Here is a 20000-nt window from a genome sequence, read left to right on the forward strand (position 1 = left end):
GTGTGTACGCGTCTGAGTGTAATGATTAGGTAACTAGCATGAAATGAAATTTGAGAAGATTTCTTCCTACTGCTTATCTTCCTCCTTTCCTTGATTCTCTCTCTCTCTCTCTCTCTCTCTCTCTCTCTCTCTCTCTCTCTCTCTCTCTCTCTCTCTCTCTCTCTCTCTCTCTCTCTCTCTCTCTCTCAACCCGCTCTTTGTTTCGTGCGCCACTTTCTTTCATTCCCTGCAGCAGCCCCACCACGTAATTTTTTTCCTTCCACCACTGTACCCTCAAGCACACTCTCCCTCCTACATTTCCCTCTCACCTTTATTTTTCTTCCCCTCACGCGCAGTACTCCTCCATTACCCATTAGCTTCCATTTCTCCTTCCTCTCCCTTCCACGTGCGTCTCCCCATGCCCTCCCTAGCAACTTTTTTTTCCCTCACTTGTTTTATCCTCTCGCCTCCCTTTTTTCTCTCTTTCCTTCCCCTCTCCCTACGTCCCGGAGGTGGTGGAGTGATATGGAACACGCTCACTTCCAAGAGAGCGAGAAAGACGAGACGGAAGAGGCGCTCGGTAGGGAATGGCGAGGCAGAAGGGAGGGGGAAAAACGCGTATCACAGGTATCAAGCATAAAAGAAAAGGGAGAATGTAAGGGGAAGGAAGGGTGAAATTTAGTTAAATGTATAAGAAAGGAGTTACATTTTATTTTCTTAGTGCTACGAAATAAGACTAAATGAATATAAGGAAAAACATGAGAATGTAAGAGAAAGTATGGATTGGGGAGAGGAATTAGGAGGAGGAGCAGGGGAGTAGGAGGAGGAGGAAATGGAAGAGGAGGCAGAGGAGGATTAGGGAGCAGAGGAAGAGGAGGCAGAGGAGGATTAGGGAGCAAAGGAAGAGAAATTTGAAGGAAGAACACGGATTAACAAAAGGATGAGAATAAAACGAGAGCTTCAAAGAGGAGGAAGAGGAGGAGGAGGAGGAGGACGAGGAGGAGTAGGAGAAGAACGAGGAAGAGGAAGATAGAAATGGGACACACATAAGAGGATGACAAAGAAACGCGTGTACATGAAAGAGATGGCAGAAGTGAAAATGGAGATCGAAAGAAGAATAAGAGAAAGACTAGAAAAGAAGGAGGAAGAGAAAGAAAGGGGAGAAGAAGGAAAAAATGAAAGAAAAAGACCCATAAGAGTACTAATATAGGTGGTTGTGGTACAAGTGATGGGGGAAAGGATGACGGCGCGGCAGCTTGAGGTAATGGCGGCTCTTTGAGGAAGGATGACACACACACACACACACACACACACACACACACACACACACACACACACACACACACACACACACACACACACGAGATTACATTACATATACCATAATTTTTTTTTTTTCGTATGACGTTAACTACTTTGGAACATTATGAGAGGCAGTTTGATGAAATGAACCGTGAGGAAAAATGAAAAAAAAAAAAACACGCACAAACAAAAATATAAAACTAGAATATACAATTAATACACAGGAATGTAGCAAACACACACACACACACACACACACACACACACACACACACACACACACACACACACACACACACACACACACACACACACACACACACACACACACACACACACACACACACACACACACACACACACACACACACACACACACACACACACACACACAGCACCCCTTTTTTTCACCATGCATCTCTTCTTACTCCCTTCCCTCCTCTCCTCACCGCGTTGCCGTGTATTGCGTCACCAGCTCTCCGTCACTGTCTCCTCTCCTTCCTCTTTCCCTCAAGCCATTCAAGGAAGACACGCCAGTAATCGACCGATCAGGGGAGGCCATAACTCGTGTCCTTCACTTGGTTACCCTTCCTACATTAACATATTTATCTTATTTATTTACACTTTTCATCGATTTATTAACCAATTTTCTTTTTTTTTCATTTCTTTATTACATTCAATTTCAGTCTATTTATTTATTTATTTTATTTTATTTTATTTATTTATTTATTTATTTTTTTCTTGGGGGGTATATGTGTGCATGTCTGTGTGTCTCTATATTTGTCTGTTTGCTGGTTGGTTCGGTGTCTGTTTGGTTGTCTCTTTGCCTCTCTGTCTGGATGGTTGGCTGTCAGGTAAGGTAGATAATTTGGCTGTATGTCTGTCTGTCTGTCTTTTATTTTATTTGTTGGTTTGTTTTTCGTTCACCTGGCTTTGTGTGTGTGTGTGTGTGTGTGTGTGTGTGTGTGTGTGTGTGTGTGTGTGTGTGTGTGTGTGTGTGCGCGCGCGTACACACACTCTCACACTCTCTCTCTCTCTCTCTCTCTCTCTCTCTCTCTCTCTCTCTCTCTCTCTCTCTCTCTCTCTCTCTCTCTCTCTCTCTCTCTCTCTCTCTCTCTCTCTCTCCGATCCCTCCCCATCCCTCCCTCCCTCCCTCTCTCCCTCCCTCCCTCCCTCCCTCCCTCCCTCCCTCCCTCCCTCCCTCCCCATTCCTCCTTCCCCATCCTCTTCCCTCTGCCCTTTCCCCTATCTGTCTCCAGCACTCTATCTATATACAATAACAATTCCTATGGACATCAGGTAAATCGGAAACCCATTTTTTTATATCTACCACTCACTCCCGAGGTTTCCGCATCAACCATGTTCCCGTGAATCTGGCGCAACGGAAACTGTACACGTGGCTTGAGGCGTAGAGAGAGATGCACATTGAGGCTGATTAAAGCTGGTGAATAAAAATGATGGAAAGAAAAAAATAACAATAGTTTTAGGATGTTATGGGTTGAGCTTCCCGTTAGGCGTAACTTCAGAGAGAGAGAGAGAGAGAGAGAGAGAGAGAGAGAGAGAGAGAGAGAGAGAGAGAGAGAGAGAGAGAGAGAGAGAATTTCATAAACATGTTCTTTTATTTAGTTTCATCTTGAACCTTTCCAGAATTCACCTCTCCTATTGTAATTTTTGTTTCTGTTCTTTTCTTTGTCTGTCTCGCTCTTTCTCTGTCTTTCTGTCTGTCTGTTTGTTTGTTTGTCAGTCTCTGCGTTTGTGTGTCTGTTTATGTCAGCCTGTTTCCTCATCCCCATCTCTATCCATCTCTCTCTCTCTCTCTCTCTCTCTCTCTCTCTCTCTCTCTCTCTCTCTCTCTCTCTCTCTCTCTCTCTCTCTCTCTCTCTCTCTCTCTCTCTCTCTCTCTCTCTCTCTCTCTTACTCGCATTCACTTCTACTACTCGTATTTCTTTTCTTACTTTTTTCTTCTCCCTTTTATATCTTCCCTTGCCTCGTCCTCGTTCCCTGGCATGGATCTGTAACAGTTGATTACACAGCCATGACCTGACTTTTCACTACAGTTTTTTCCGCTTCTCATATTTCAGTAAATCTTCTTATACGCATTTTTCTTTCTGCCTGAGTATGCTTCTATTTTTCCATTGTATCGTACTTTTTTTCCCTGCCTGTCATTGAGTTACATTTTCTTTGTCATATTTTCTTCGACTTCATATAACTAAAATGTTTAATGTCAAGTCCTTGGGAAGCAAACCGACCCACGTTGGCTAGCGCATGGCTGGTATAACTCATTCCGTGTGGCAGCAACAATTTCTTTACCTTTCTCTCCCTCCTGTGCTTTTCATGAGGTTCTCACGTGGGCCAGACATGCTAAACTAGACATGCCTCCCTAAAGATTCCCACAGTTATGCCGCTGAAAATACCGATGTAAGCAGGTGAGAAGAGCCTTTGTCTCGCCACCGAAGTCCCCTCTGAGCTGCAGGTCGCGCCAAGGCCTCTCCACTTCATCCTCACCCCACATGGCTTCTGTCACCTTAATCTCAATTTCGTCCCACTGCCTGCTGGTCCAGTCCTCGCGTCCCTACTCTCTCTCTGCAGATCAGATATCCTCTCGTCCTGTCCCCTCGAAACTGGAGTGGTCCCCTGCCTGGCGTCGCAGTGATCTGTGCCTGCGAGGTTGGGGATTTGCGGGGCTAGAAGGGGAAATTGTGGAGAGACGAGTGGAAGCGAGGAAAAGAAAAGGGAATGGATACGGAACCAATAAACTTGTGCCGCTGCAGGAAGTTGTCGGCGCGTCTTGGATGAGAGCAGCGTCTAGACTAGTATTGTGTATCTCAACACTGCCTATTGTTGCCTTTCTTGAGAATGACGGTCCAAGGAAAAGAAAAGGATAACTTAGGGTAACTTTATTCATTCTGCCATCTTGTTTTTCACTGTATTGTTTCCAGAGACTGAAGTCGCACGAAGATTATAGTATATAAGATGAAAGTTATATAAACTTACACTAATAATAATAGCTATGCTTCTCAGTTTATTTCACAAAGCACAGTTACCTTTTTTTATGATTTTTAACGCACTCCGTAAATGCCCGACGGAGATACTGCTCTAACCTTTCTTACCCACAAGGATGAGATGATTTTTTGAGGCACCGGAGCGTTACTGCGAGGCTTGAGGGAACGAAACTATATATAGCAGCTGAATCTTTGCACTTGACCCGCCCCCGATATCCATCAGCCCTGTGTCAGCAGCAGATGGAGGAAACTCAGTCGGCTTGCTTGAGTAATAGAACTGTATCCCTAGATGTTGGTAGGATAAACTTCACCTATCTCTTCTTTTCTGTTGTCCATATATAGTGAGAATAAAAGAATCCTCTCACACCTCAAAGACTCAAGGCAGACGTCAGTTATTGTCGAGCATTACCAGTTATGAAACGTAAGTCCTGTCTTTATAACAGTGTAGTGGTGTGTGTTGTTGTTATCTGTGGAAAGACTTCAATTTTATAATGAAAAAAAAAAGGAACTTTCTGTGTGTATAGAGCGTAAAAATGCACACACACACACACACACACACACACACACACACACACACACACACACACACACACACACACACACACACACACACACACACACACACACACACACACACACACTACAAAAGAGATGAGTATCTTTCATAAAGGTAAAGCAACGTATAGACCTTGCGGCTTCTTACAGTTTCTCTTATTTCCTCGTGGTCTTACGCTTTTAATAAAACTTACATAAACAATTCAGAGAGGGAACTTTTCCCTCACTGAGTACGTTTAAGGCTTGACGCTCCCTTACCTGTTGCGGCGCGTTAAATCAAATCAATGAAGCTCCCTCACGCTGGGATCACAAGGTACACTGCTGCCTTTTGTTTCCTTGTTACCACGGAGGGCACGGCAGGGTTGCATCAAGAGTCTCAATGAAAGTCAGAGCTCAGACTGGGCTGGGCTTCCTGAAGTTCCCTTTTCAAAGCAGAGATTAGAAGCCACGAGAGGTAACTTACAGCGAGAAGGTACTTGTATGCAGCTGTCTGAAGCCTGTTGTATGAAAGCACCAGAAGTTCAAACTGCAGACACAAACACACACACACACACACACACACACACACACACACAGAGAGAGAGAGAGAGAGAGAGAGAGAGAGAGAGAGAGAGAGAGAGAGAGAGAGAGAGAGAGAGAGAGAGAGAGAGAGAGAGAGAGAGAAGTCACAGATAAATACACACATAATTTTCATATTTTCCTGTAAAGTTGAATAAAATTCGATTACAAATAAATACATAAATAAATACATAAAAATTCAGGGACAGGTAGCTAGAAATAAAAAAAAATGAAAATTTAAACACCGATAGATTCAATGCACAGATACACGAGGTAAAGTGATGGACAAAAGAGACATGAAAGTTACATGATTGGAAAAGTGCCATATGATTATAGATCCTTTCATCTCCAATCTCTCTCTCTCTCTCTCTCTCTCTCTCTCTCTCTCTCTCTCTCTCTCTCTCTCTCTCTCTCTCTCTCTCTCTCTCTCTCTCTCTCTCTCTCTCTCTCTCTCTCTCTCTCTCTCTCTCTCTCTCTCTCAACTTATGAAGGATACGACATACTCTACAGATGACCTTCCTCTTCTACCAGTTTAGGAGCAGCCAGCTAATGGAGGCATGACATTAAAGATGCCCTCCAATCACTTCACACTTCCACTCCAGACTGTGACCAATCAGAGAGAGAGAGAGAGAGAGAGAGAGAGAGAGAGAGAGAGAGAGAGAGAGAGAGAGAGAGAGAGAGAGAGAGAGAGAGAGAGAGAGTGGTGGGGGAGTTGTTTCCTCTTTGAAGTTTCCATCCTTATATTTTTGTTTTCATCATGTTTAATTAATTATTATGAACTGCTTTCTTCCTTAATTTTCTTTGAGTCTCTTCCATTTTTCTGCTTTTATATACTCTTTCTTTCCACCCCTTCCCTTTCCACTTTTTAATTTAGTCCTTCTCCCTCCGTTCTTCTGATAATTAGTAACAGCGCCCATTTGCATGAAAAATTATTAGACAACTCACAGAATAGTAAGATAATTATTGTAGAGGTTGTTCTAGTGGTAATAGTAGTAGTAGTAGTAGTAGTAGTAGTAGTAGTAGTAGTAGTAGTAGTTAGTAGTTAGTAGTAACAGATTATATTATATACTAGACGTTCATCATTGCTTTCCTTGGCAGAATGAGAAGGTTTGTAAGTTATCAAAATGTGGCGATGATGCGCCGTAGACTTGCTGGCAGGGTGAACGAGGCTATGGATGGGTACAGAGACATGACTCAGGTTAATATCTTCAGGGTCCATACAGACGCTTAAGTTTAAGAGACAGTGGTGGAGCAGGGTGGAACTTGAGAGCAGAGAAAGTGCAAACGAAGGACGTAGTTGACTGGTGAAAAGTAATATCTATAAAATAAATGCAAGATGAAATAGGAGAGAGAATTGAGATCAGGAGGAAGATCGTAAGGAATCTATTCATGGCTGCCTCGGAGAAACCAAACGGTAACATCAGGATTTTGTCAGCCAGTCAGTCAGAGTTCTTGAAATTGTAAAAAATATCTTTAAGTTGGATACGTGACCCGCTTTCTGCCTCATACATATCACTTCCATCCACTTGCAGGTATTATATTAGACAGGCAAGTTTAGTGAAGCCTTAAGAGCGAAATAGTGTTTAGGATTTCACGCGTTGGCATTCCTGCGACAACACCCTCAGTAGATCAGCCGAGGGAGACAGAGGCAGGCCAGTCGCTTATTTTAGCAGAAGAGATCCCCAGGGCCGTACCAGAACGCTGCCACATTTCTCACCTGCTCGTGTGATAATATTTTTGACATCTGGTATTCCTCCCTTCCGCTGTCTCCACCTTGTCGCGTCCCTGTCCTATTTCCCAGGCCTCTCTCAGCTCCACCATCACTTACCAGACTCTTGAATGCCGTGCGATTTTTCTTGGGATTAAATCTACCTTCCTTTCCTTTCATCTGTTACCGCTAGTGTCATCAAAAGTTTTCTATATATATTTTTGCTTCTTTTATTCAAGGTGAAGGAAAGGGAGACAAAGAAAAGGGTAAGAAGAAAGGGAGTATTGAAGTGAGGTAATGAATTCAGGGCGACGCATCCATTTTCAACTCAGATATCAAGGTACTCATCGTTTTCTGGTCATTTTAGATAGTAAGAGTGGAGTTTCGTACCTTCACTTTATGGTAAACACGAAGGATAGAAACTCAGAGCAACTACGCCTACTCATCAGTCCTCACACACACACACACACACACACACACACACACACACACACACACACACATACATCTGTTCCCGCAGCCGCCTCTCCCCTCCGAGAAAGTGTCCCAGCGCACTTCAATTTAAAAAGAATACGTTTTCAAGAGGTCCTCCCTCGTGTCTCTATTGCCTGTAACTTCGTCCCTCCTTCCTCTTCTCTCACCAATTATCCTTTCACTTCACCGTTTACCTCTCACTGTGCCTGTGTCCGAATATCCTCTGTGTTTTTCCAGCAAATCCACTCAGAAATATATAACTTGGTGTGCCGTACCCGTAACAGTAACTGAGACTTTCATATGAACAATTTCTCTGTTCTATACATAGCCCTTACATCTTTCACCATTTCGACCTTGCAGTGTTTAATCTTGCCCTTCTCTTTCTCCTCCATTAGTCAGGTGTTTTCTTTCCCCCTTCCTGAAATAGTGCGTCTCTCTTGGGGACCCTCCTTTCTTTCCCTTCAGCTCTGTTTATAAAATCAATCTTACTTTTTTTTCTTTATCTTTTATATTCTTGTATTCCCCAAAGCTATTTTTATTTCAATTTTCCGTATTTATATATTTGCTTTCATGGCATTGTATTTCTTTTCTCATTGGTATTCATTTGTTTATAGTTAAGTCGCGATTGTCAGACTGTACGAGTATTCAACAGTTTCACGCTTCCATTATCATTATCACACCACCACCACCACCACCACCACCACAATATCATAATTTCTACCAAACCAGTGTCACTACCACTTCGCCATCGCCATTACCTTATCATCACCACCACCATACCATACCTCATTACCACCACCACACATCCATTAGCACTACTACCTCGTGACCACCATACCAACATCACTGATAAAACATAAGAACATAAGAAAACATGGGAAGATGCAAGAATCTATCAGACCTACATGTTGCAGTCCTTGTAAAAAATATACCTGAAGTTTCCACGTAATACTCATGCATAAATTTGTCTAATCATCTTTTGTCATCACTAGTACAATTATCATCATCATCATCAAAACACGTTATCACTTTCATTGTTCCATCTGTTATCATACTCCCCACATTATCATCACTACTGTTACAACTGTTATCGCCATTACTAAACTACCATCACTATTATCACACTGTCATCACTACTATCACTACTACCACACCGCAGTCACTATCATCACCAGTCACCGTCATACCACCGCCACTTTCCACTACACACTCACTAGGAATGCCTGGGTACTTTTGAAACGATTTTCCCTCTCTCCGCCATGTGTACCGAAAATTTGAAAGTTGAGACTGAAATTGCATTGTAGACTTTCGCACTCCACGAAAACTTATTAAAAAAAAACATGGTTGGGCGAATTTCTAAGAAGGTAAAGACTCCGAGAAATGAAGAGCAGTGCCTGGAAGCTTCTTGGGCAAGGAAAAGGAGGAGAAGAAGGGTTGGGATCTCGCCTACACACATCTCTCCCTCCCTCCCTGTCTCCTTTCTCTCCTTGGCACCCTCGCGTGGGGAGGAGAAAATGGACTCGGTGAAAAATCGAGTTTTGGTTTGGTACGGAAAAAAAAAGTTACGTTCCTCCTTTTTTTTTAACTTTCGCCTAAAAAATTGGCTTTGAACAGAATCGTGCGGCTGAAACTTGACGTGTAGGTTCGTTGATGTGGGGTGACGTGCGCTTCTTATGGTTTTACGGTGAATGATCCCTCGCGTCTTTTATTTCTGTTGGTTTTATTTCCTATTTTTTTTTTTTATTCTTTGTTTTGAATTGATGCAGGTTGTGTGGGGCATAAGTCAGCATAAAGTTCCCCAAATCCTGTAGGAGAAAGTTAAGTCTCCATTATCGGAAGGAAGTAAGGAGTCATATTTTTGCAGCCACGAAGAGAAAGGTACATAAAGATTTTTTTGGTTTAAGGAAATCTCTCACCCTTTCCACACACACACACACACACACACACACACACACACACACACACACACACACACACACACACACACACACACACACACACACACACACACACACTTTCTCTCTCTCTCTCTCTCTCTCTCTCTCTCTCTCTCTCTCTCTCTCTCTCTCTCTCTCTCTCTCTCTCTCTCTCTCTCTCTCTCTCTCTCTCTCTCTCTCTTATATCTACTCACCCGTTCCCTTGCTTCAACCTTCGCGGCTTCTCTCCACCCCCATCGTGTTCCTCCTTCAGAATAATGTAGTGAAGCAGGAGGAAAAATGCGCCAGGCTTCATTAACCGTAACTTCCATCAGGAATTAAGGCCACGATACAGCCGCTGCTCTGCGTCCCAGGTGAGGCTTCTGCTACCTGGCGCGCTAATTACGTACCTGTTAAACAAACCTGGCATGCGAGGGAGGAACCGTAATATTTTTTCTTACTTTTGCCTCCTCACGCACATACACACTCACACACGTAGGAATTAAGCTTGAGAAGGAGGCCAAGGAGGGAATGAGGGAATGAAGTGGCCGGTATCTTCCCGAGTGGCCTGTCAGTATTGTGTCTCGAACTCCGGCGAGGCACGATACGGAACACGACTCAGCGCTGGTCTATATTTGATGATACGCGTTGAAATGAACTGTACAAGATGAGACGTATTCTAAGTGAGGGTAGACGTCTCACTCTCTCTCTCTCTCTCTCTCTCTCTCTCTCTCTCTCTCTCTCTCTCTCTCTCTCTCTCTCTCTCTCTCTCTCTGCTCGAGGGTCTGACTAATGGCGTCCTCCGTGTTCATTATCTTTGCACCGCCTGGACTGGACCATATCGTGTTTGTAGACTGACGGTTCCCCATCCGCCGTCCCTCCCTGACCCGCCTCACCCCTTACTGCGTAGTTCCAACCCATCGCTTTCCTCCTCCGTGTGTTTGTCTTTCGCTCCTCCCTTTCCCTCTTCTCCTCCGTCTTTCGTTCTTCCTTTTCTTTGCCCTTCCACTTGTCTCCGGTCCGTTCCTCTCTTTCTCTTCCTTTGCGTCTCATTCTCATCCCCTTTAGGTTTAAGTCCCTTTCCTTCCTGGCTCTTCCCTTCTGGTGCAGTCTTCATCTCATTCAATTGCAAGGGACTTCGTGAGAGAGAAAAGATTTGCTTCGTCAAATCGTGAACTTTCGTCGTAAGTACATAGAGTGTCTGAATTTTGTCTTCTCTTCTAATCATACTCCTACTCTGTTCCTGCCTCCGAGTTTCTGGTATAGTCTTTTTCTTTCTGTATTTCTTTTGCTTTCTCTGCAATTCTCACTCCTCCGTTTCTCTTTCTCGTGATTTACTTATTTTTTCCTACCAACTTTATTTTCAATCTCCTCCTCCTCCTCCTCCTCCTCCTCCGCCTCCACTGCCGTCGTAATTCATTCTTGCATCACATTACACTTTTTTTTTGTTATAGGATACAGACTAAAAAAGTAGACCAAGGCTCCTCCATCACCACTCCAGTGATTGAAATGTATGCAGAATCTCTCTCACACAGACTCAGTGTTGCCATTCCATTAGTTATTGTTGTATTCGCATTTTTATCCTCCGTGAAACTGAGTCATGTTTTTTTTTCTATCTACTTTTCCTCCTTGCCATTGTTGTCTATCATCCACAGCTTCCATTTTCTACTTAACCCATTAATGTTTACTGCATTCGGCTGCGTCATTGCCATCACATTCATAGTCATTAGGAGAAACTCTCTCCTCTTACATAATACGCATGATAATGAAGAGGCATATCAATGGTAGGCGTAACAGAAAAAAATCGAGAGAAATCATAATAAGAACTAGCAAATTATAAGATCAACCCACCAATGGAACACAACTTACGTAAAAAGAAAAAAAAATTGTATAAAAAGAAAAAGAACATGTTTCCCGCGCCAAGTCAGTCATCTTGCAGACACAAACGCACTGCCAAGGACACACAACAACTGCCCTAACAAACCAAGACTGCGCTCATGAGTCAGCCGCAAATGGATTAATTCCGAGAGTGGTATCGCCCATAATCCAGACATGACAGCGGGCCGTGATGTAGTGTGATACGAGGCGCGCCGAAGGAAACACACGCATACAGACAACACCCGGCGCCTCTCCACAGCAGGTGTATAAGGACATAAGAACATAAGGAGTGTAAGGACAATAATATAAGGAGCGTGAGAACATAAGAACATTAAGGGTGTAGGAATAGAATATTATATAAGGAGTGTAAGAACAGGAAGAGTGTAAGAACATAGGAGCTGAAGGAGTGAAAGAACATGAGTGCAAGAACATAAGCATTCTAGGAACGTAATGTTGTGTAAGAGCATAAGGAGTAAGATCATAAAGGGAAGGTACAAGAAACCAGTAGGCCTAGGCGTGGCAGTCTCTATAAATTGATGTATCCACCTTTATTCATATCCTATATCTACCTATCATCCCTATCCATAAATCTGTACAATCCTTTGAAACTTCCTATTGATACGGCACTAACGACCTGATTACCTTTCCTATTCCAAATATTGTCACCTACAGCTATATGAGAGCCAATTTCCTGTAGTTGCTCTATCTTCACTTATTTATTCATAGTGGATTTTCTTTAGATTTAGTTTAACATGCACTTCCCTCCACACACTATTAAAAAAATGCATATAACACCTGTACCCACTCCACAAGTAATGCAAGTGTTGTTCATCTCTCTGACGTACCTTGACTGAAACCTCTTACTCACTTGCAGTCGTGGTCAGAAGTGTACTAATCTTCTCACTTCGCCTGTGTTTTATGTGTGTTTTTCTTTTTCTCTTCGCTGTAAGCCTTCTAATCTCTTCACAGTCTTACTCAGAAACATTCGTGGCGAGAAGTAGATTGACCTTTTTTTTTTCCTCACTTCTCTTGTGTTTTGTGTTTTTTCTTTGAGTCATAAGTCGTTTAATCTTCTCATAGTCTTACAAAACCTGATAATTCCTAGATTTTCAGAAGATCGGAGGACTTCAGATGAGAAAAGAGTATAAGTACAGTGGAAAGAAGTGTAATTCGGATAATTTTGAACTAACATTACCGTTTCCATTCGAGGGCTAGATTAGGTTAGCTTAGGTTAGGTTAAATTTAGACTCATTCATTTCATTAGTTCATTTTTGCCCATAAATAAATAGTCACTGTCTGAAAATTAACAGGTTACGGTTACTTTCATAAAACACACCTATTCTACTCAACTGTCGTGACTGTGCATCACCACCTGTCTTCTACTCTCAGCCTCCTCCCATCTCGTGCACGTTACCCGCCCCTCAGTTGGGACTCGGCCAGAGAGGAGGCAGATGGTGAAGGTGATTGAGGGTCACCCTGTGTATATGTTGTTATCAGAGTAGGGGAAAAGGAAAGAGAAAAGAGACGGTTATTGATTGCTGTTGGATCCTGTAGGCCGAGAGAGAGAGAGAGAGAGAGAGAGAGAGAGAGAGAGAGAGAGAGAGAGAGAGAGAGAGAGAGAGAGAGAGAGAGAGAGAGAGAGAGAGAGAGAGAGAGATGAACAAAGAAGGGAATAGACAGGTAGTGAAGTGAATTAGCGAATTAAAGAAAATACAAATAATGTTCTTTTGTGAACCACATTAAAAATTGTATATGTTAGTTTTATGTCATGTATGCGAAAGACTCAGATACCTTTTATAAGGAAGGTAAGAAAAGGGAAGAAAAATCAAGAGTCCTTTGAGTTCATATTTTAACACATAACCTGATTAGAACCGAAAGCAAAGAAATGTTCAAAGCTTAACATCAAATCCCTGCAGGAACAGAGGGATCCAGGGGTGGTTACAAGATTAAAAAGATAAAAACAATATAGATGAAAAAAGGGAAAGAAAGTGTGAAAAGCATAAAAAGTGAAGTGAATCTAATAGACAGTTGCTTACGCCTCGACGTCTGGTGCTGGAATTCCGATATTGGCTCAAAGAGTATCCAGGCATAAGCGTGGAAGAGAGAGAGAGAGAGAGAGAGAGAGAGAGAGAGAGAGAGAGAGAGAGAGAGAGAGAGAGAGAGAGAGAGAGAGAGAGAGAGAGAGAGAGAGCTATGTATGGAAATGCGCAAAACAAAATGGTAGAAGGAAAACACAATTAACGACAATAATTGCTAGCGATATTTTTAGCACGAATTTCTGCGTATACTCTCTCTCTCTCTCTCTCTCTCTCTCTCTCTCTCTCTCTCTCTCTCTCTCTCTCTCTCTCTCTCTCTCTCTCTCTCTCTCTCTCTCTCTCTCTCTCTCTTAAAGCCAATGTATAGTTCAAATGGGTGAGGTAAGTGAAACAAGACTACGTGCACACTGAAATACGAGTCTGTTGATTGCCGTAGCGGAGAGGGCGAGAGCTTGATGTGGAAACGAAGGGATGAAATAAACGAGATCAGGTTGCAGGGTTTGGCAGGAGGAGATAACGACGGAAAGATAAGGACAACTTCGAGGGTCGGTGAAGGTGCGTCGGAGAAGGGAGAGGCAGATCGGGCATGTTAGTGTTTCAAGGACTGGGGAGGACCTTTAAGAGGACCTGGGAGTACTGGCAAGGGCGGTAATGGTTAAGGATGTAGGCTGGTGGGCGCTTACTTGGGTCGGTGGTGGATCCAGAGGCAGGAGGGCAGGGGAAGGATGGAGCGGCGGGCGCAGACTGGGAGGACGTGGTGCGGCTGAGAGTAGAGTGAGACGCCAGTGTGTGAGCGGCTCTTGTCCGTGGCGGTGGTGTGTCTCTTGTGCTCCCTTCCCCTCTCCCTCACTTGGGGGACCTTAGGCCTGTATACCGGCACTCCCTACTGATCGGGAAGGCTTAAACTGTCATCCCCATTAACTTTCCAACCTTCATTTCCACCTCTCCTCGCCTCATTCCTTCTTTTCACTCTTTATCACTTTTTCGGTCCTTTACTTATCAGCCGAGGAGCGACGAGAAGCTTGTTTCGCTTATTGCTTCTCTCTTACTTTCTCTCGTCTTGTTGATATATTCCTTGAGTTTCCTCCTTTCCCGACCTGCCAAGGTTTGAAACCCCCTCGGAAAACTATTTGGGATCCTTTATTACCATTTTGTTCTGAGTTGGCGGCGGCCGCGTCTGGGGCCGGAAGTATATCAGGCCAGGAGTTTCCGTATCCCGTCAAGAACAGAGCCGGGCTGACTTTGGCCCTGGTGTCTGTTGCTGGCGGCCTTCTGTGTGCTGGGAAAGTTGATGTAAAAGTTTTTTTTTTCTTTTTTCTTTTTTTTTTGGGGGGGGAGGGTTTGTGTGTTAATGTGTGTGTGTGTGTGTGTGTGTGTGTGTGTGTGTGTGTGTGTGTGTATGTGTATGTGGGTGTGTGTAGGCAAGGCAGCAGGTGGTGATTTGGCGCGTTCAGTGTCAAATTGGTATCGTTTACGGGAACCACTTATTCTTGCTAACCACTTCAATCCATTTACTCCCAATCACATTACATTCCGTGTTTTTTTCTATATTACCACCACCAGCATTGACATTAGATAAAATATGAGCATCGTATCATCTCTTATATTTTATAGAATGGTATGGTGTAAGTTTACAGTGAAATTTCGTAACATCACTAATAGCAAAAAATAGTGGTTAAGTTGGTCATATGTTCTAGTGCATGTAGTTTTGATTTTGTTCCCTAAGTTATCTAGGTGCTCAAATAGATATAGTGTTATTAGCAATCAAAGGTTTAATTATCAACCTACCAAGCAACTATCATGCACTCGTAAAATGAAAGAGTTACACAAAATAGCACGTGTCCCAGTGTCATTTAATAGTATGAGATTTAAACTACAACCAGTTAAACAGGCACCATGCACTCATAAAATCATAGCTACTCAAATAGTAGTGAAGTGTCATTATGTAATTAGTAGTATAAGATTTACCTAATAACCGAACAAGCAACCGCCATGCACTTGTTTCAATCACATAGAAAATACGTAAGTAGCAGATGTAACAGTGTCATTAGCAGTCGAAGATTTAACAAACAACCAAGTAACCACCATGCACTCGTACAATCATACAGAATTACACAAATAGCACGTGTCACAGTTTCATTAACGGTCAAACATTTAACAAACCAACTGACAAGCAACTAAGCAACCAGTCTCCCTTCCACCCACTCCTCCTCTACAGCCCTCCTCAATAACCTTCCCTCAGTATCGCTTGTGTCATTCTCGTCTCTCTGCCAGCGGTCTAATGCCCCTTTTTAAAGCCCACCGTCCCTGCTACTCTATTGCCTTCAATTTCCTGGCGGCCCGCGCGTTTCGTCCGGCGGTACTTGCTGCTTCCGACCAGAATTGCGTCTCCACTGGTGCAATCTCCGCTATTCAGAATACTGTAGGAGCAGATGAGCCGGTTTGGGTCCCGCTGACTGGTCGCGAGGAGAAGGATGTTGCCTTGTTTGTAGAGGCTAATTAGTGAGGCTGCCTACGTGGAATGATATTGTTGATATGGTTAAGTAGCGAAGGATATATTCGTAGGGAGGAAGTGGATGTATGTACGTGTGTTTGAAAGGGGGAGAGAGAGAGAGAGAGAGAGAGAGAGAGAGAGAGAGAGAGAGAGAGAGAGAGAGAGAAATACACAAAGGTCAAAACAGACATGCAAATAGACAAAAGCAAACAAGCACAGAAACAGACAGAAACAAGACATCAGACAGACAAAACGCAGACAAACAGAGAGAAAAACAGACAGAAACAATGAACCTGACAAGCCAACCAACAAAAAGACAGACAGACAGACAGAATGGCACAATGGCTGGTTACAAATTCAATGACAGCTTCAGGGATTTCCTATGCCGTGTACTGAGATCTACTGGTGATAATTATCGCGAACTGATCCGTGCGAGCGAGGCGGCAAGGCAAGAACGATAATGTATGTAAGCGATGGAGGCGGGAACATTGACAGCACGCGAAGTGTTCAGAAATGTAGATTAGATTGCCATTTAGAAAGGGAGAGAGAGAGAGAGAGAGAGAGAGAGAGAGAGAGAGAGAGAGAGAGAGAGAGAGAGAGAGAGAGAGAGAGATATGGACAAACAGACAACAGACAGATAAATAAACTAAAAAGACAGACAAATAGACTAAACAGACAGACAAATAAGACAAAGACAGACAGATGAACAAACACAAACATATACAAACAGACATGCAGACGAGACAGAGAGACAGACAAACAATCAGAGGCAGAGAGGTGAATACAGTAACTGGAAAGGAGGGAATGTCGCTGTTAGAAGCAAAGGTGTGACCTGAGTGAAGAGTTGAATGGCAGACAGGTGTGGAAATTGTCGCTCTGGTGCAAAACAAAGGCGAGTAAAGGTGCGCCGCAGACAGAGACATTAAGATGACGTGGCCTTGCTGCAGGAAGGGCGTGAAGATGCGAGGGAATGACACTGACATGCTTCCCAAGGTTAATAACGAAAAAGAGAAAGAGGGAATGAGAGAGAGAGAGAGAGAGAGAGAGAGAGAGAGAGAGAGAGAGAGAGAGAGAGAGAGAGAGAGAGAGAGAGAGAGAGAGAGAGAGAGATGAAATTTCTACATTTTTTATTGTTATTTGAGCTTGTTAAGATGTAACAGGTGACTCCGACCCTAACACGTCTCTACGAACTAAATAGTATTTAGTGTGGGAGAAGAAAACTTCATAACCTTAAGTAATTGCCATGAAGCTGTGCTTAGGAGCAACATTAATGTTTTTTTTTTTTTCCATGTATGCTTTTACGTTGCGATGTTTAAGATGTGATAGATAACTGACTTTAATCTTTATCCACAATATTTATTTAATTTCTCTCTCTCTCCATTCCACAGTTTTGAGCCGTCGGAGGGAACTCAACTATCTGACTCCTCTTAGAAGACCTAAAGCTTTGGCCAAGTATAATAATTATTGTACTTGTGGCAAAATTAAGCCATAACATCAACGAACAATCGATGGAATTAGCAGAACCCAAACTTTTAGTGTTAGTAGCTGGACAACATCAATGACACTACGTTTGTTACTCTGAGGAATGATGTAAACATCTAAGTGACGGAACTGGATCATTGGTGGTACATGAAGTTAAAACGTTTTTTCTACACATCAGACGCACTGAAAAGATGAAAGGAGGTTTCTTGGAAAGGAAATAGAAACAGCCGTCTCGTTGTTCGCTCAAAGACTTTCTCGTCATAGATAGTTGTCAGAAAAACTGATGAAAATGGTGCTAAACCTCTGAGAAACAGTGTGGAAAGAAAAATCGTCCTTCAGGAACGGAAAGGATACTGAAGAAACTGTGACAAAGTATCTGTGTGACCCACTTAGAGACGAAAGCTGACTTGCACGTGACCTGATCCCCGGCTTTGTCCTGGATTCTTAGCGGAGGTGACTTGACTGCTGCCAGACAAGGACACCATCACTACTTACACTTCCTTCGAAACTAATTGGTAAGTACTCTTATTTGATATTGATTTTAGCTTTTATTGCACCTTCGTAATAATTATTGCCTGGAAAAAAGAAATGCGGTTGATTCATGTAATAGATGATGCAGAAGACAGTAAGAAGATAGTAAAGAATCAGACCGACCACAAACGTGAGCAGTCTTAAAAAAAAATATATATATATATATATATATATATATATATATATATATATATATATATATATATATATATATATATATATATATATATATATATATATATATATATATATATATATATATATATATATATATATATATATATATATATATATATATATTTTTTTTTTTTTTTTTTTTTTTTTTTTATTTTATTTATTTTTTTTCTGTTATTACATGTCTGCAAAGGTAATGCATGTTGCTTCACTGCCTTTTTACCTCTAATTACGTAAATTTTACTATGATGGGCAGGTGAGTTGAAGGAGTCTCTACATTTCTTCTTTGATGCTCCTGTGAATCTTAATCTGGTTTTTACTGTGACTTGAACACTTCTTTCACATCCGCCTCAGCATCATGTTAAATGTTCGTCTTTTATTTTACCAGAAGATAGGCAGCTGTATCAGTTAGAGTGCGTAATGTTAATATAGGTAGTAAGAGTTATTACAGTACCAGAATTAATGAAAATTATATCACTGGTTTTAGGTGTCATTATACTTTTGTTTTAGGGGGTCACGTATAATTTCCTCTATCAGAGCGCAACATTCAACCTCATTAACGCAAATTCCGTCATCATTAGGCCACGCGTTACACGTTTTTCTCCACCTCGGTGGGCCGGATAATGATGTGTCAGTGTAGGTTTTTCAGGTCAGTAAAAAAAAAGGCAGAAGAGCAAACACGGTGGCTAATAGACAAACACAAACCAGCATTCATGTATCTACTGACCTTCTGAATTCTAGGTCGCAATGTGTATATTGTATTATGTATGATAGGAAAAAAATGTCAGGGACAAAGTGTAAATACGTGTGTTAAAAGTTAGACTGAGAATCATGTATGTTGTGGGGCGAAAAAAGTAAAGAGAAAAAGAAAAAAATTTGAAATGTAGTCGCGGGCAATGCGATCTGTAATAAAGTATGATGAAAGTGAAACGTGACATGAGAGAGAGAGAGAGAGAGAGAGAGAGAGAGAGAGAGAGAGAGAGAGAGAGAGAGAGAGAGAGAGAGAGAGAGAGAGAGAGGGGAGGTGCAGGCTTTAAGTGCTCGACCTGTCACACACACACACACACACACACACACACACACACACACACACGGAATAACAGATAACCCAGACAACTCACCGTATCACTATTTCTTCATATTTGCCTGAGTTTGTCACTAACAACATGCCGCCAATTATGGAAGCTTTGTGTTTGTAATGACCTACTTCAGGCAGACACCCGGAGCTCATTGGTGTGTGTGTGTGTGTGTGTGTGTGTGTGTGTGTGTGTGTGTGTGTGTGTGTGTGTGTGTGTGTGTGTCGTTATTGTATCAAACGGAAGGAAATGCTTTGCGAGGATTAGAGTTGGTGACTGTAATGGTTGCCCAGAAAGTGAATGTGAAAGCCGTAAGGAAGCTGTTTGTGAGGTGTGTCGTAGATTAACTAAACGAACATCTGTTTTCTTTACGATTACTTGAGAATAATTAAATTTTATGCAGGAGGGATAAGTAAAGGAATTTCTCTGGCCCTTTTCCTGTAGAGATGGGCACTTCAGAGGGCCTTTTTTTTATCTTTTCTTTTTTGTGTTTGTTGCTGTTGTCCTTGGCTAGTAAATACCACACTTAGATAAAAAAAAAAAAAATAACATGTTTTTCTTCCTCACATTTCATTTTCTCTTTCAAGGACATACGTATGAAGAGAAGTCAGACAAGCTATACCGGCTTTGTTTGATCGCTGGAGAGTCGTGCTAATACTTATAACGATAGTAATGTTAAAATACAGAGCGTTCATGGCAAGGCTGGTGCGCAATATTTACCTAGTCAACAAGGCGACACCAAGAATTAATATTCCACTTTTATAACTTACCTGTTAACCAGATGCCCACATTTTTCACTATAGTATGATATTTTTCCATAACCACCTACAAATTT

At 42.3% G+C, this 20000-nt stretch overlaps 1 protein-coding gene across 3 annotated transcripts in view; it reads left to right on the forward strand.

The window, feature by feature from the left end:
- Positions 1-20000, forward strand: part of LOC135109491 (FMRFamide receptor-like) — a 217823-nt gene that overhangs the window by 72870 nt on the left and 124953 nt on the right. For all 3 annotated transcript variants that reach the window (XM_064020887.1, XM_064020872.1, XM_064020879.1), the window contains one exon: positions 17291-17899. The gene's annotated coding sequence lies outside the window, so the exon portion shown is untranslated. The remainder of the gene's footprint in view (positions 1-17290; positions 17900-20000) is intronic.

Source organism: Scylla paramamosain, chromosome 2, assembly GCF_035594125.1.
Source record: "Scylla paramamosain isolate STU-SP2022 chromosome 2, ASM3559412v1, whole genome shotgun sequence".
Taxonomy (NCBI): Eukaryota; Metazoa; Arthropoda; class Malacostraca; order Decapoda; family Portunidae; genus Scylla; species Scylla paramamosain.